This window comes from Pseudophryne corroboree, chromosome 1 (assembly GCF_028390025.1).
Source record: "Pseudophryne corroboree isolate aPseCor3 chromosome 1, aPseCor3.hap2, whole genome shotgun sequence".
NCBI classification, from domain to species: domain Eukaryota; kingdom Metazoa; phylum Chordata; class Amphibia; order Anura; family Myobatrachidae; genus Pseudophryne; species Pseudophryne corroboree.
This window is the reverse complement of record NC_086444.1, coordinates 280,940,392-280,955,402: the sequence shown is the minus strand read 5'-3', so window position 1 is coordinate 280,955,402 and position 15,011 is coordinate 280,940,392. Positions and strand designations below refer to the sequence as shown.

The window sequence follows — 15,011 nt, the reverse complement described above, 5'->3', positions numbered from 1 at the left end:
AGCAATAGCTGTGGACGCGCTAGTGACACCATGGGTGTTTCAGTCGGTGTATGTGTTCCCTCCACATACCAAAGGTGCTAAAGATCATAAGAAGAACAAGGGTTCAGGCGATCCTCATTGTTCCGGACTAGCCAGGTAGGGCTTGGTATCCAGATCTTCAGGAATTACTCATAGGAGATCCCTGGCCTCTTCCTCTACGAGAGAATCTGTTACAGCAGGGGCCGTGCGTGTATCAAGACTTACCGCGGCTATGTTTGACGGCTTGGCGGTTGAACGCCGAATTCTAGCCCGAAAGGGTATTCCACGTGAAGTCATTCACACACTTCTTCAGGCTAGAAAAGAAGTAACGGCAAAACATTATCACCGTATTTGGAGAAAATATGTGTCTTGGTGTGAATCCAAGAGGGCTCCTACGGAAGAATTTCAGCAAGGGCATTTTCTCCATTTTCTACAAGCAGATGTGGATGCGGGCCTAAAGTTAGTCTCCATAAAAGTACAAATTTCGGCATTATCGATTTTCTTTCAAAAAGAATTGGCCTCCCTTCCAGAAGTTCAGACTTTCGTGAAAGGCGTTTTGCACATCCAACCTCCTTTTGTGCCCCCAGTGGCACCATGGGATCTTAATGTGGTGTTGCAGTTCCTGCAATCTCATTGGTTTGAACCTTTACAGAAGGTAGAGTTGAAATTTCTCACTTGGAAAGTGGTCATGTTATTGGCCTTAGCATCCGCAAGGCGAGTGTCTGAGTTAGCGGCTTTGTCTCACAAGAGTCCTTATTTAATCTTCCATGAAGATAGAGCAGAGTTGAGGACTCGTCAACAATTTTTGCCGATGGTGGTTTCATCGTTCCACATGAACCAGCCTATTGTGGTGCCGGTGGCTACTGACGTTTTTGCTGAGTCAAAATCTCTCGATGTGGTCAGGGCTTTAAAGATTTATGTCACCAGGACGGCTCCACTTAGGAAAACAGAAGCTTTGTTTGTTCTGTATGCTTCCAACAAAATTGGAAATCCTGTTTCTAAGCAGACTATTGCGCGCTGGATCTGTCATACGATTCAGCAGGCTCATTCTACGGCTGGATTGTCATTACCGAAATCAGTGAAGGCCCATTCTACCAGAAAGGTGGGCTCATCCTAGGCGGCTGCCTGGGGGGTCTCGGCATTACAACTCTGCCGAGCAGCTACTTGGTCGGGTTCAAACACTATTGCTAAATTTTACAAGTTTGATACCCTGGCTGATGAGGACCTCATGTTTGGTCAATCGGTGCTGCAGAGTCATCCGCACTCTCCCGTCCATTCTAGAGCTTTGGTATTAACACCATGGTTCTTGAAGTGTCCCCAGCATCCTCTAGGACGTATAAGAAAATAGGATTTTAATACCTACCGGTAAATTATTTTCTCTTAGTCCGTAGAGGATGCTGGGCGCCAGTCTCAGTGCGGACTCTATCTGCAGTTATTAATTCTTAGTTATTGGTTATGGTTGCAAACAGGTTGTGTTTCTGTTATAGTCAGCCTGTTGCTGACATTGGGGGTAATTCCAAGTTGATCGCAGCAGGAATTTTGTTAGCAGTTGGGCAGAACCATGTGCACTGCAGGGGAGGCAGATATAACATGTGCAGAAAGAGTTAGATTTCGATGGGTTATTTTGTTTTTGTGCAGGGTAAATACTGGCTGCTTTATTTTTACACTGCAAATAAGATTGCAGATTGAACACACCACCAGTGCCGTTTCTTGCGGCGGGCGAGCCGTGCAACCGCACAGGGCGCCCGCCGCGGCACTTTGCTGGTCCCTGTTTCCCTGTCCTCCGTCTTCCCGAGTACTCCTGTTCAGGGGGCGGAGTTTCAAAGAACGACGCGGCTGCACGATGCAATCGCGTCATTCCGCAAAACTCCGCCCCCCGAGCAGGAGTACTCGGGAAGACGGAGGAGGGCTGGAAGGAGGTGGCGTGAGGAAGCTGGAAGGAGGAGGCGCGCGGAAGGAGAGGCGGCCGACCCGAAGAGCGGGAAGATCCTTCATATGTAAGTTGTGCCTCTCTCTCTTCCTTCCCCCCACTTGACACTTGCCTGCCGTACTGTGTAAATTGGGGATACTTGCCTACTGCACTGTGTAAATTGGGGACACTTGCCTGCTGCACTGTGTAAATTGGGGACACTTGCCTGCTGCACTGTGTAAATTGGGGACACTTGCCTGCCGTACTGTGTAAAATGGGGACTCTTGCCTGCCGCACTGTGTAAATTGGGGACACTTGCCTGCCGCACTGTGTAAATTGGGGACACTTGTCTGCCGTTCTGTGTAAAATGGGGACTCTTGCCTGCCGTAATGTGTAAAATGGGGACTCTTGCCTGCGTAATGTGTAAAATGGGGACACGTGCCTGCCGCAATGTGTAAAATGGGGACACGTGCCTGCCGTAATGTGTAAAATGGGGACTATTGCCTGCGTAATGTGTAAAATGGGGATACGTGCCTGCCGCAATGTGTAATATGGGGACTCTTGCCTGCCGCAATGTGTAAAATGGGGACACGTGCCTGCCGTAATGTGTAAAATGGGAACTCTTGCATGCTGTAATGTGTAAAATGGGGACTCGTGCCTGCCGCAATGTGTAAAATGGGGACTCTTGCCTGCGTAATGTGTAAAATGGGGACTTCCCCCCCCCCCCTGTGGTGGCTGTGATGATATCAGATGACGCCACGCCCATTTTAATGAGACCACGCCCATGTTTTTTTTTTTTTTAAATATCTAGGGGGGGCGCATTTTTTTTATGTCAAGGGGGGGGGGGGGCGCATTTTGAAATCTCGCACTGGGAGCCAAATTGGCTAGAAACAGCCCTGCACACCACACCCTAATCTAACTCTCTCTGCACATGTTAAATCTGCCTCCCCTGCAGTGCACATGGGGGTAATTCTGAGTTGATCGCAGCAGCATCTTTGGGGGTAATTCCAAGTTGATCGCAGCAGGATTTTTGATAGCAATTAGGCAAAACCATGTGCACTGCAGGGGAGGCAGATATAACATGTGCAGTGTAAAATAAAGCAGCCAGTATTTACCCTGCACAGACACAAAATAACCCACCCAAATCTGACTCTCTCTGCACATGTTATATCTGCCTCCCCTGCAGTGCACATGGTTTTGCCCAACTGCTGCCAAAAATCCTGCTGCGATCAACTCAGAATTACTAGAGATGAGCGCCTGAAATTTTTCGGGTTTTGTGTTTTGGTTTTGGGTTCGGTTCCGCGGCCGTGTTTTGGGTTCGAACGCGTTTTGGCAAAACCTCACCGAATTTTTTTTGTTGGATTCGGGTGTGTTTTGGATTCGGGTGTTTTTTTCCAAAAACACTAAAAACAGCTTAAATCATAGAATTTGGGGGTCATTTTGATCCCAAAGTATTATTAACCTCAAAAACCATAATTTACACTCATTTTCAGTCTATTCTGAATACCTCACACCTCACAATATTATTTTTAGTCCTAAAATTTGCACCGAGGTCGCTGTGTGAGTAAGATAAGCGACCCTAGTGGCCGACACAAACACCGGGCTTTTTGACTATAATAAAATACACAGTGTACTGGTTTAGTTATAATCAGGTACAGAAATGATGATGCTTGCAGCTTCTCTCTCAATTTCTGACCAAATAATAAATCACTGTAGTCTATACTAAATGCTCCCCTAATAAGCACAGTCAGTGGTGTACATGCCCTGCTAGGTGAGATATCTCTTCTCAGCAGTTCAGGTTGCTGGACAGCTCCGCCTGTCTCCAGCACAGCTTAGCCTGTTCACCAATTCCCCAGCTCCAGGAGCCTCTGGTCACTGTCAGCTGAGAAAGTAAAAAGTACGGGAAGGAAAACCTAAACTGGGACTGTGCAACTATGGGAAGGTTCAGGCACTGAGCGTGTGATAGAAGCCTATGGATCTCGCTGTGATGAGTAGCCAGGAGGCACTATTAGACTTCTTCCCCTGTTGGGTCTGCAGTGCCCTCCTCTTTTCACATATACTGAGGTAAGACTGACCGAAGGTCCTTTCTCCAGGGCTACAGTATTTATAGCTTTTTTTACTCCTGTCCACTCTCTGACTCCTAGCACGAGGGGTCTCCAGAACATTTCCTCCTTAGCCTTGCGCACTGACCCAGGTACACATTACTACCACCTTTATAGATAAACTAAATAAAATCAGTGTCATTGCATAATTATACTGATCAGAAGTTAATATACATTTATGTACTGCGCATCAAAAATATGTATGCATATACTGTATGGGAGGTGATTGATAGACAGTTAAAAAGTCAACAGTCAAAATGTCGACAGGGTCAAAAAGTCGACAGTAAAATGGATCAACAGGGTCAAAAGTTCGACACAAAAGGTTGAGATTCAAAAGGTCGACAGGGTCAAAAGGTCGACACATGGTTGATTATTTTTTTTAGGGTTTTTACAACTGTTGCTGCATTTATTATCCATGTCACAAAATATTACCTTTCGAAACCTTGGGGAGAGCAAAGTGGAGCGGAGCAAGGCACCGAGCCTGAAGCATGGAGAGTGGAGTGAGCCCACAAGGGGACGCATTTCTACAAATTTGGGTAAAAAAATTTTCAAAACACAAAATACCACCCCAAATTTTTAGTAGGTGAATCAACATATTGACCCTGTTGACCTTGTGTTTGTCGACCTTTTGACCCTGTCAGCCTTTTGACTGTTGACCCTATGGTGGGGACCTAATGACTGCCTATCTTTTTCATGTCTTCTGTATCACTCCCGCACAGTGGCGGAGCTACCAGTGGTGTAGCTGGTGCATTGCACTGAGGCCCACCACTGTCAAGGGGCCCTTAGCCGACGGCATTACAAAGAGTCACAATGACTCATTAAATGCCTCCTCCAGCACTGTGCCCACCGCCAGTGCCCCAGGGTCTCTGTATAATAACGCTGTCGGGCCTGGAAAGCACAGTCACTCACAGTCAGTGTTCATGTTTGAGTCCCGGCCACTCTCTCCTCTCAGCTCCTCCCCGAGACTTAGGGGTCTATTTACTAAGCCTTGGAAGGAGATAAAGTGCACGGAGATAAAGTACCAGCCAATCACCTCCTAACTGCCATGTTACAGGCTGGGTTTAAAAAATGACAGTAAGGACTTGATTGGCTGGTGCTTTATCTCCGTCCACTTTATCTCCATCCAAGGCTTAGTAAATAGACCCCTCCTGCCTGTGCCTGATTAGTTCCAACAGGGATGTTTCCCTGGAGGGGCTACCCCCCCTCCTGCACAGGCTCTCCACTACTCTCTCTCATCCCTCACTGCTCCAGACTATGCCCACTACCCAATTTGTGGCACACCCAACCCCACTCCCTTCTTTCACGCAGGTTACCCTCACTTCTCTGTTCCATCACTGCTCCAAACCCCTTTTGTGGCACCCGCCAACCCCCCCCCCCCCCCCCCAACACCTCTCCTGCACAGGCTCCCCTCTCATTTCTCTTCCCTCACTGCTCCAAACTCTGCCTCACCCCCTTTGCAGCACCCCTGACCCCCCTCTCCTTTTTCTTCTCTCACAGCTCAACAAATCCCCCACCATCTGTGTCACCACTGACACTCCCTTCTCTCCCCCACACATGTTCTGCTCTCCTACTTTCTCTCCCTTAACAGCTCCAAACCCCAACATCCGCAAATCCCTCCTTTCACCCACCTCCCCCACACAGATTCCCCTCTACTGCTATATCTCACCTTGCAACTCTAAACTCACCCCTCATCCATGGCACCTTCCCTCTCCTCCACACATTTTACCCTCAACTGTTCTCTCCCCTCACAGCTCAACCCACCTCCTGCCGCATACAGGCTCCCCTCTCTAGCTCCAACGCTCCTCACATCTCGAAATCTCCCCAACCAAAACCAAGGTACCCACCAAACCTTGCCTAACCCACACAAACATTCTCCTCTCCTGCTCCCCTCAAGCTACAAATGACCCCGCCAGTCGCACCATCTTTCACACAAATTCACCTTTCCTGCTCTCTCTTCCCTCACAGCTCCAACAGGAACCGGCAGCCTGGCAAGATGCAACGCAACCACCGTGCATGCCATGCAGCAGTGTCCGCTCCCTGCAAAGACCCTCACAGGTCCCACCAACCGTTGCTGCAATCAGTCAAGATTTTGAACTGGAAGATACTACTCAGACTGGCCGAGACTGCACCAGAGACATTACAGCACCGTAAGCAACAATCCCTATCTATCTATCTATCTATCTATCTATCTATCTATCTATCTATCTATCTATCATCTATCTATAATCAAATCCTGGGAAAGAAAACACTAAATATTGCAAAGCTCCAGAAACATTGTTTTTAGGCTGACACACGAGCTTGTTCACATAGAGCTGACCAGCACTGGCACAAATATTTGTAAACAATAAACATGACTACTCTTCTCTAAAACTAATACTGTTCAGCTCTATGACAATATATTGGTTTTAATTCTATGTAACATAACTTTTTGACCAGACAGGAAGGAGGAACAGCCTTGCCCCTGTCTGCATGCCAGTCCATCTCAAACACTGAGTGAGTTAGCAAAGCTAGTCTGGTGTGACCCCAGGTACCGTACCCAGCAGTAAGTAAACTAATGAGTGTGTCTGCCTGCAGCCACATCACACCTGTTACCCACTGCCTCTCCCCATCACCCACTATCTCCCTCTCACACTCTTCCTTCTACTGTTACCCTCTGCCTCTCACCATCAACTATTTTCCTGTCACACTCAGCCTCTCCCAGTCTCCCTCTGACTTCCAATGTCACAAACTGCCTCTCCCTGTCTCCATCTGCCTTCTGCTGTCACTCTCTCCCTCTCCCTGTCGCCTACTGACTACCCATAACCCATTGATTACCCAGTCACCCATTGCCTCTCCCTGTTATCCTCTCCCTCTCTGTCACCCATTGACTCTAGTCACCTCCTGCCACCCTCTACCTCCCCAGTTACCCACTGCCTTTCCCTATCTGCCTCTACAATTCCCTGTCACCCACTGACTCCCCTGTCACCCACTACCTCTCCAATTATCCACTGCCTCTCCCGTCACCCACTGCCACCCACTGTCTCTCCCTGTCACTCTATACCTCTCCATCACCCACAGGCTTCCCAGACACAATCCTATGCCCACTGCCTCCCCCTATCATCTACTGCCTCTCCAGTCATCCACTGCCTCTCCCAGCAACATCTACCTGTCACCCATTGACTCCCCAGTCACCACCTGGCTCTCCATCACCCATGGCCTCTCCCGCTGCCACCCACTGTTTCTCCCAATGATGCGGAGAAGGGGGTCCAGAATATATTTTTGCACCTAGTCCCACCACTTGCAAGTTCCGCCACTGCACCTGCATATATTCTTGCAACTTGCATACCATTGGCTTGGTACTCCTTATGCATGAAGATTGAGAATAAGGCAAATGAATGTAAGGCACGAGTAACAGGGATGCGGCAGGACAGCCAAAAGCCAGCATACTTGCACAAATTTGCTCTTGCCTTTGTAGTGGAGCTCAGGTGTCTGTTGAAAGAAAAAGATATCCTATGCACCAAGAGAATGAATCACCCTACCAGTCTAAACAAGATTAATTCACGGAAAGACTAATAAAGAGATACTAGGCCTAATTCAGACCTTATCGCACCTCTGCAAATATGCAGAGGTTTGTGAATGGATAGTCACCGCCCAGCCAGAGTGAAAATCCGCCCTGTGCAAGTCTGCGTACGCCGTGCGAAAAGCTTTGCAAACACTGGTTAGCTGCAACTCACTCACCATAAAATGATTTTTCCAGCCTGTGCAGTCTGTGTGTTGCCCAGGATTTACTCCTACAGTGCAAAAAAAACAGGATGATCGGGCCGGAGCTTACGTCGCATACACTTCCTGAAAATGCTTGGGAGCACCTGCGTTTTTCCTGACACTCCCAGAAAATGGTCAGTTACCACCCCCAAACGTTCACTTCCTGTCAATCTGCATTTGCCTAGAGATCAATAAAGATGCAGGATTTTTTAACAGTTTGGCCTCACGCCTGCGCATTACATTCCGTATGCATGCGCAGTCGTTTGATAATCGCCCGCTTTGCAATTTCACACAACAGCGATCAGGTCTGAATTATGCCCACTATTTACTATGCCCTGGAGAGAGATAAAGTGGGTGGAGATAAAGGGGGTCATTCCGAGTTGATCGCATGTAGCAACTTTTGCTGCTCGTGCGATCAACCTGACGCTGTCTATGGGGGAGTGTATTTTAGCATAGCAGGGCTGCGAACGCTTGTGCAGCCCTGCTATGCTAAAAAAGTTTCAAGTAAAACAAGACCAGGGCTGCAGTTACCCAATGCGATGGATCCAGCGATGAAGGTCCCGGTCCTGACGTCAGACATCCGCCCTCTAAACGCCTCGACACACCTGCGTTGGACTCACCACGACTGGAAAATGGTGAGTATCCGCCCCGGAATACCTCCCGCCTGTCCATCTTCTTGCGATCGCCGCTGCGATCACATTTCTCACTGGCGGGGTCATTGCCGGCAAAGGTCGTAGCCAGGCAACGTCGCATGTGCGCAATGCATCCACCGCGCATGCACATTTCCAACCCGTTTGCACCGCATCGCTGCGTGCGAACGGGTCGGAATGACCTCCAAAGTACCTGCCAATCAGCTCCTAACTACTACGATACATACTGTGTTTGAAAAATGACAGTTAGGAGCTGGTTGGTTGGTACTTTATCTCTGTCCAATTTATCTCTCTCCAAGGCTTAGTACATAGACCCCACTGACTGTAAATGAGACCTGGTCCCCTTGTTTGGAGATCACTGCACTGCCACACAGCAACTGCCAGAAAAGCCAAAGTCTACAGCTTTTGCACACTGTATCTAGCAGGTAGCATGTTCCTAACACTCTAGCCCAGTGGTTCTCAAACTGTGTACCTTGATTGGTGGTCCAGGACCAATTCAAATTATTTATGGTCAATGTCGTAGATAAAACCAATGCTTGTGGCTTCCAATCAGAGCCGGCCCTAACAAATATGATGCCCTAGGCAAGATTTTGGCTGGTGCTCCCTAGAGATGAGCGCCTGAAATTTTTCGGGTTTTGTGTTTTGGTTTTGGGTTCGGTTCCGCGGCCGTGTTTTGGGTTCGAACGCGTTTTGGCAAAACCTCACCGAATTTTTTTTGTCGGATTCGGGTGTGTTTTGGATTCGGGTGTTTTTTTCCAAAAACACTAAAAAACAGCTTAAATCATAGAATTTGGGGGTCATTTTGATCCCAAAGTATTATTAACCTCAAAAACCATAATTTACACTCATTTTCAGTCTATTCTGAATACCTCACACCTCACAATATTATTTTTAGTCCTAAAATTTGCACCGAGGTCGCTGTGTGAGTAAGATAAGCGACCCTAGTGGCCGACACAAACACCGGGCCCATCTAGGAGTGGCACTGCAGTGTCACGCAGGATGTCCCTTCCAAAAAACCCTCCCCAAACAGCACATGACGCAAAGAAAAAAAGAGGCGCAATGAGGTAGCTGTGTGAGTAAGATTAGCGACCCTAGTGGCCGACACAATCACCGGGCCCATCTAGGAGTGGCACTGCAGTGTCACGCAGGATGGCCCTTCCAAAAAACCCTCCCCAAACAGCACATGACGCAAAGAAAAAAAGAGGCGCAATGAGGTAGCTGTGTGAGTAAGATTAGCGACCCTAGTGGCCGACACAAACACCGGGCCCATCTAGGAGTGGCACTGCAGTGTCACGCAGGATGTCCCTTCCAAAAAACCCTCCCCAAACAGCACATGACGCAAAGAAAAAAAGAGGCGCAATGAGGTAGCTGACTGTGTGAGTAAGATTAGCGACCCTAGTGGCCGACACAAACACCGGGCCCATCTAGGAGTGGCACTGCAGTGTCACGCAGGATGTCCCTTCCAAAAAAAACCTCCCCAATCAGCACATGATGCAAAGAAAAAGAAAAGAAAAAAGAGGTGCAAGATGGAATTGTCCTTGGGCCCTCCCACCCACCCTTATGTTGTATAAACAAAACAGGACATGCACACTTTAACCAACCCATCATTTCAGTGACAGGGTCTGCCACACGACTGTGACTGATATGACGGGTTGGTTTGGACCCCCCCCAAAAAAGAAGCAATTAATCTCTCCTTGCACAAACTGGCTCTACAGAGGCAAGATGTCCACCTCATCTTCACCCTCCGATATATCACCGTGTACATCCCCCTCCTCACAGATTATCAATTTGTCCCCACTGGAATCCACCATCTCAGCTCCCTGTGTACTTTGTGGAGGCAATTGCTGCTGGTCAATGTCTCCGCGGAGGAATTGATTATAATTCATTTTAATGAACATCATCTTCTCCACATTTTCTGGATGTAACCTCGTACGCCGATTGCTGACAAGGTGAGCGGCGGCACTAAACACTCTTTCGGAGTACACACTTGTGGGAGGGCAACTTAGGTAGAATAAAGCCAGTTTGTGCAAGGGCCTCCAAATTGCCTCTTTTTCCTGCCAGTATAAGTACGGACTGTGTGACGTGCCTACTTGGATGCGGTCACTCATATAATCCTCCACCATTCTATCAATGTTGAGAGAATCATATGCAGTGACAGTAGACGACATGTCCGTAACCGTTGTCAGGTCCTTCAGTCCGGACCAGATGTCAGCATCAGCAGTCGCTCCAGACTGCCCTGCATCACCGCCAGCGGGTGGGCTCGGAATTTTGAGCCTTTTCCTCGCACCCCCAGTTGCGGGAGAATGTGAAGGAGGAGATGTTGACAGGTCGCGTTCCGCTTGACTTGACAATTTTGTCACCAGCAGGTCTTTCAACCCCAGCAGACCTGTGTCTGCCGGAAAGAGAGATCCAAGGTAGGCTTTAAATCTAGGATCGAGCACGGTGGCCAAAATGTAGTGCTCTGATTTCAACAGATTGACCACCCGTGAATCCTTGTTAAGCGAATTAAGGGCTGCATCCACAAGTCCCACATGCCTAGCGGAATCGCTCCCTTTTAGCTCCTTCTTCAATGCCTCCAGCTTCTTCTGCAAAAGCCTGATGAGGGGAATGACCTGACTCAGGCTGGCAGTGTCTGAACTGACTTCACGTGTGGCAAGTTCAAAGGGCATCAGAACCTTGCACAACGTTGAAATCATCTCCATTGCACTTGAGACAGGTGCATTCCATCTTCTATATCGTGCTCAATTGTATAGGCTTGAATGGCCTTTTGCTGCTCCTCCAACCTCTGAAGCATATAGAGGGTTGAATTCCACCTCGTTACCACTTCTTGCTTCAGATGATGGCAGGGCAGGTTCAGTAGTTTTTGGTGGTGCTCCAGTCTTCTGTACGTGGTGCCTGTACGCCGAAAGTGTCCCGCAATTTTTCTGGCCACCGACAGCATCTCTTGCACGCCCCTGTCGTTTTTTAAAAAATTCTGCACCACCAAATTCAAGGTATGTGCAAAACATGGGACGTGCTGGAATTTGCCCATATTTAATGCACACACAATATTGCTGGCGTTGTCCGATGCCACAAATCCACAGGAGAGTCCAATTGGGGTAAGCCATTCCGCGATGATCTTCCTCAGTTGCCGTAAGAGGTTTTCAGCTGTGTGCGTATTCTGGAAAGCGGTGATACAAAGCGAAGCCTGCCTAGGAAAGAGTTGGCGTTTGCGAGATGCTGCTACTGGTGCCGCCGCTGCTGTTCTTGCGGCGGGAGTCCATACATCTACCCAGTGGGCTGTCACAGTCATATAGTCCTGACCCTGCCCTGCTCCACTTGTCCACATGTCCGTGGTTAAGTGGACATTGGGTACAACTGCATTTTTTAGGACACTGGTGAGTCTTTTTCTGACGTCCGTGTACATTCTCGGTATCGCCTGCCTAGAGAAGTGGAACCTAGATGGTATTTGGTAACGGGGGCACACTGCCTCAATAAATTGTCTAGTTCCCTGTGAACTAACGGCGGATACCGGACGCACGTCTAACACCAACATAGTTGTCAAGGACTCAGTTATCCGCTTTGCAGTAGGATGACTGCTGTGATATTTCATCTTCCTCGCAAAGGACTGTTGAACAGTCAATTGCTTACTGGAAGTAGTACAAGTGGGCTTACGACTTCCCCTCTGGGATGACCATCGACTCCCAGCGGCAACAACAGCAGCGCCAGCAGCAGTAGGCGTTACACGCAAGGATGCATCGGAGGAATCCCAGGCAGGAGAGGACTCGTCAGAATTGCCAGTGACATGGCCTGCAGGACTATTGGCATTCCTGGGGAAGGAGGAAATTGACACTGAGGGAGTTGGTGGGGTGGTTTGCGTGAGCTTGGTTACAAGAGGAAGGGATTTACTGGTCAGTGGACTGCTTCCGCTGTCACCCAAAGTTTTTGAACTTGTCACTGACTTATTATGAATGCGCTGCAGGTGACGTATAAGGGAGGATGTTCCGAGGTGGTTAACGTCCTTACCCCTACTTATTACAGCTTGACAAAGGGAACACACGGCTTGACACCTGTTGTCCGCATTTCTGGTGAAATACCTCCACACCGAAGAGCTGATTTTTTTGGTATTTTCACCTGGCATGTCAACGGCCATATTCCTCCCACGGACAACAGGTGTCTCCCCGGGTGCCTGACTTAAACAAACCACCTCACCATCAGAATCCTCCTGGTCAATTTCCTCCCCAGCGCCAGCAACACCCATATCCTCCTCATCCTGGTGTACTTCAACACTGACATCTTCAATCTGACTATCAGGAACTGGACTGCGGGTGCTCCTTCCAGCACTTGCAGGGGGCGTGCAAATGGTGGAAGGCGCATGCTCTTCACGTCCAGTGTTGGGAAGGTCAGGCATCGCAACCGACACAATTGGACTCTCCTTGTGGATTTGGGATTTCAAAGAACGCACAGTTCTTTGCGGTGCTTTTGCCAGCTTGAGTCTTTTCAGTTTTCTAGCGAGAGGCTGAGTGCTTCCATCCTCATGTGAAGCTGAACCACTAGCCATGAACATAGGCCAGGGCCTCAGCCGTTCCTTGCCACTCCGTGTGGTAAATGGCATATTGGCAAGTTTACGCTTCTCCTCCGACAATTTTATTTTAGGTTTTGGAGTCCTTTTTTTACTGATATTTGGTGTTTTGGTTTTGACATGCTCTGTACTATGCCATTGGGCATCGGCCTTGGCAGACGACGTTGCTGGCATTTCATCGTCTCGGCCATGACTAGTGGCAGCAGCTTCAGCACGAGGTGGAAGTGGATCTTGATCTTTCCCTAATTTTGGAACCTCAACATTTTTGTTCTCCATATTTTAATAGGCACAACTAAAAGGCACCTCAGGTAAACAATGGAGATGGATGGATTGGATACTAGTATACAATTATGGACGGGCTGCCGAGTGCCGACATAGAGGTAGCCACAGCCGTGAACTACCGCACTGTACTGTGTCTGCTGCTAATATATAGACTGGTTGATAAAGAGATAGTATACTCGTAACTAGTATGTATGTATGAAGAAAGAAAAAAAAACCACGGTTAGGTGGTATATACAATTATGGACGGGCTGCCGAGTGCCGACACAGAGGTAGCCACAGCCGTGAACTACCGCACTGTACTGTGTCTGCTGCTAATATATAGACTGGTTGATAAAGAGATAGTATACTCGTAACTAGTATGTATGTATAAAGAAAGAAAAAAAAACCACGGTTAGGTGGTATATACAATTATGGACGGGCTGCCGAGTGCCGACACAGAGGTAGCCACAGCCGTGAACTACCGCACTGTACTGTGTCTGCTGCTAATATATAGACTGGTTGATAAAGAGATAGTATACTCGTAACTAGTATGTATGTATAAAGAAAGAAAAAAAAACCACGGTTAGGTGGTATATACAATTATGGACGGGCTGCCGAGTGCCGACACAGAGGTAGCCACAGCCGTGAACTACCGCACTGTACTGTGTCTGCTGCTAATATATAGACTGGTTGATAAAGAGATAGTATACTCGTAACTAGTATGTATGTATAAAGAAAGAAAAAAAAACCACGGTTAGGTGGTATATACAATTATGGACGGGCTGCCGAGTGCCGACACAGAGGTAGCCACAGCCGTGAACTACCGCACTGTACTGTGTCTGCTGCTAATATATAGACTGGTTGATAAAGAGATAGTATACTCGTAACTAGTATGTATGTATAAAGAAAGAAAAAAAAACCACGGTTAGGTGGTATATACAATTATGGACGGGCTGCCGAGTGCCGACACAGAGGTAGCCACAGCCGTGAACTACCGCACTGTACTGTGTCTGCTGCTAATATATAGACTGGTTGATAAAGAGATAGTATACTCGTAACTAGTATGTATGTATAAAGAAAGAAAAAAAAACCACGGTTAGGTGGTATATACAATTATGGACGGGCTGCCGAGTGCCGACACAGAGGTAGCCACAGCCGTGAACTACCGCACTGTACTGTGTCTGCTGCTAATATATAGACTGGTTGATAAAGAGATAGTATACTCGTAACTAGTATGTATGTATAAAGAAAGAAAAAAAAACCACGGTTAGGTGGTATATACAATTATGGACGGGCTGCCGAGTGCCGACACAGAGGTAGCCACAGCCGTGAACTACCGCACTGTACTGTGTCTGCTGCTAATATATAGACTGGTTGATAAAGAGATAGTATACTCGTAACTAGTATGTATGTATAAAGAAAGAAAAAAAAACCACGGTTAGGTCACTGGTATATACAATTATGGACGGGCTGCCGAGTGCCGACACAGAGGTAGCCACAGCCGTGAACTACCGCACTGTACTGTGTCTGCTGCTAATATATAGACTGGTTGATAAAGAGATAGTATACTACTAATATTATATACTGGTGGTCAGGTCACTGGTCACTAGTCACACTGGCAGTGGCACTCCTGCAGCAAAAGTGTGCACTGTTTAATTTTAATATAATATTATGTACTCCTGGCTCCTGCTATAACCTATAACTGGCACTGCAGTAGTGCTCCCCAGTCTCCCCCACAATTATAAGCTGTGTGAGCTGAGCAGTCAGAC

General features: G+C 47.9%; 1 long non-coding RNA gene across 1 annotated transcript in view; it reads left to right on the top strand.

The window, feature by feature from the left end:
* The window catches only part of LOC135057757 (uncharacterized), a 116,182-nt gene that overhangs the window by 95,985 nt on the left and 5,186 nt on the right, over nucleotides 1–15,011 (top strand). Inside the window, exon 2 of the long non-coding RNA XR_010244362.1 lies at nucleotides 5,995–6,176. This is a non-coding gene — a long non-coding RNA (uncharacterized LOC135057757). The remainder of the gene's footprint in view (nucleotides 1–5,994; nucleotides 6,177–15,011) is intronic.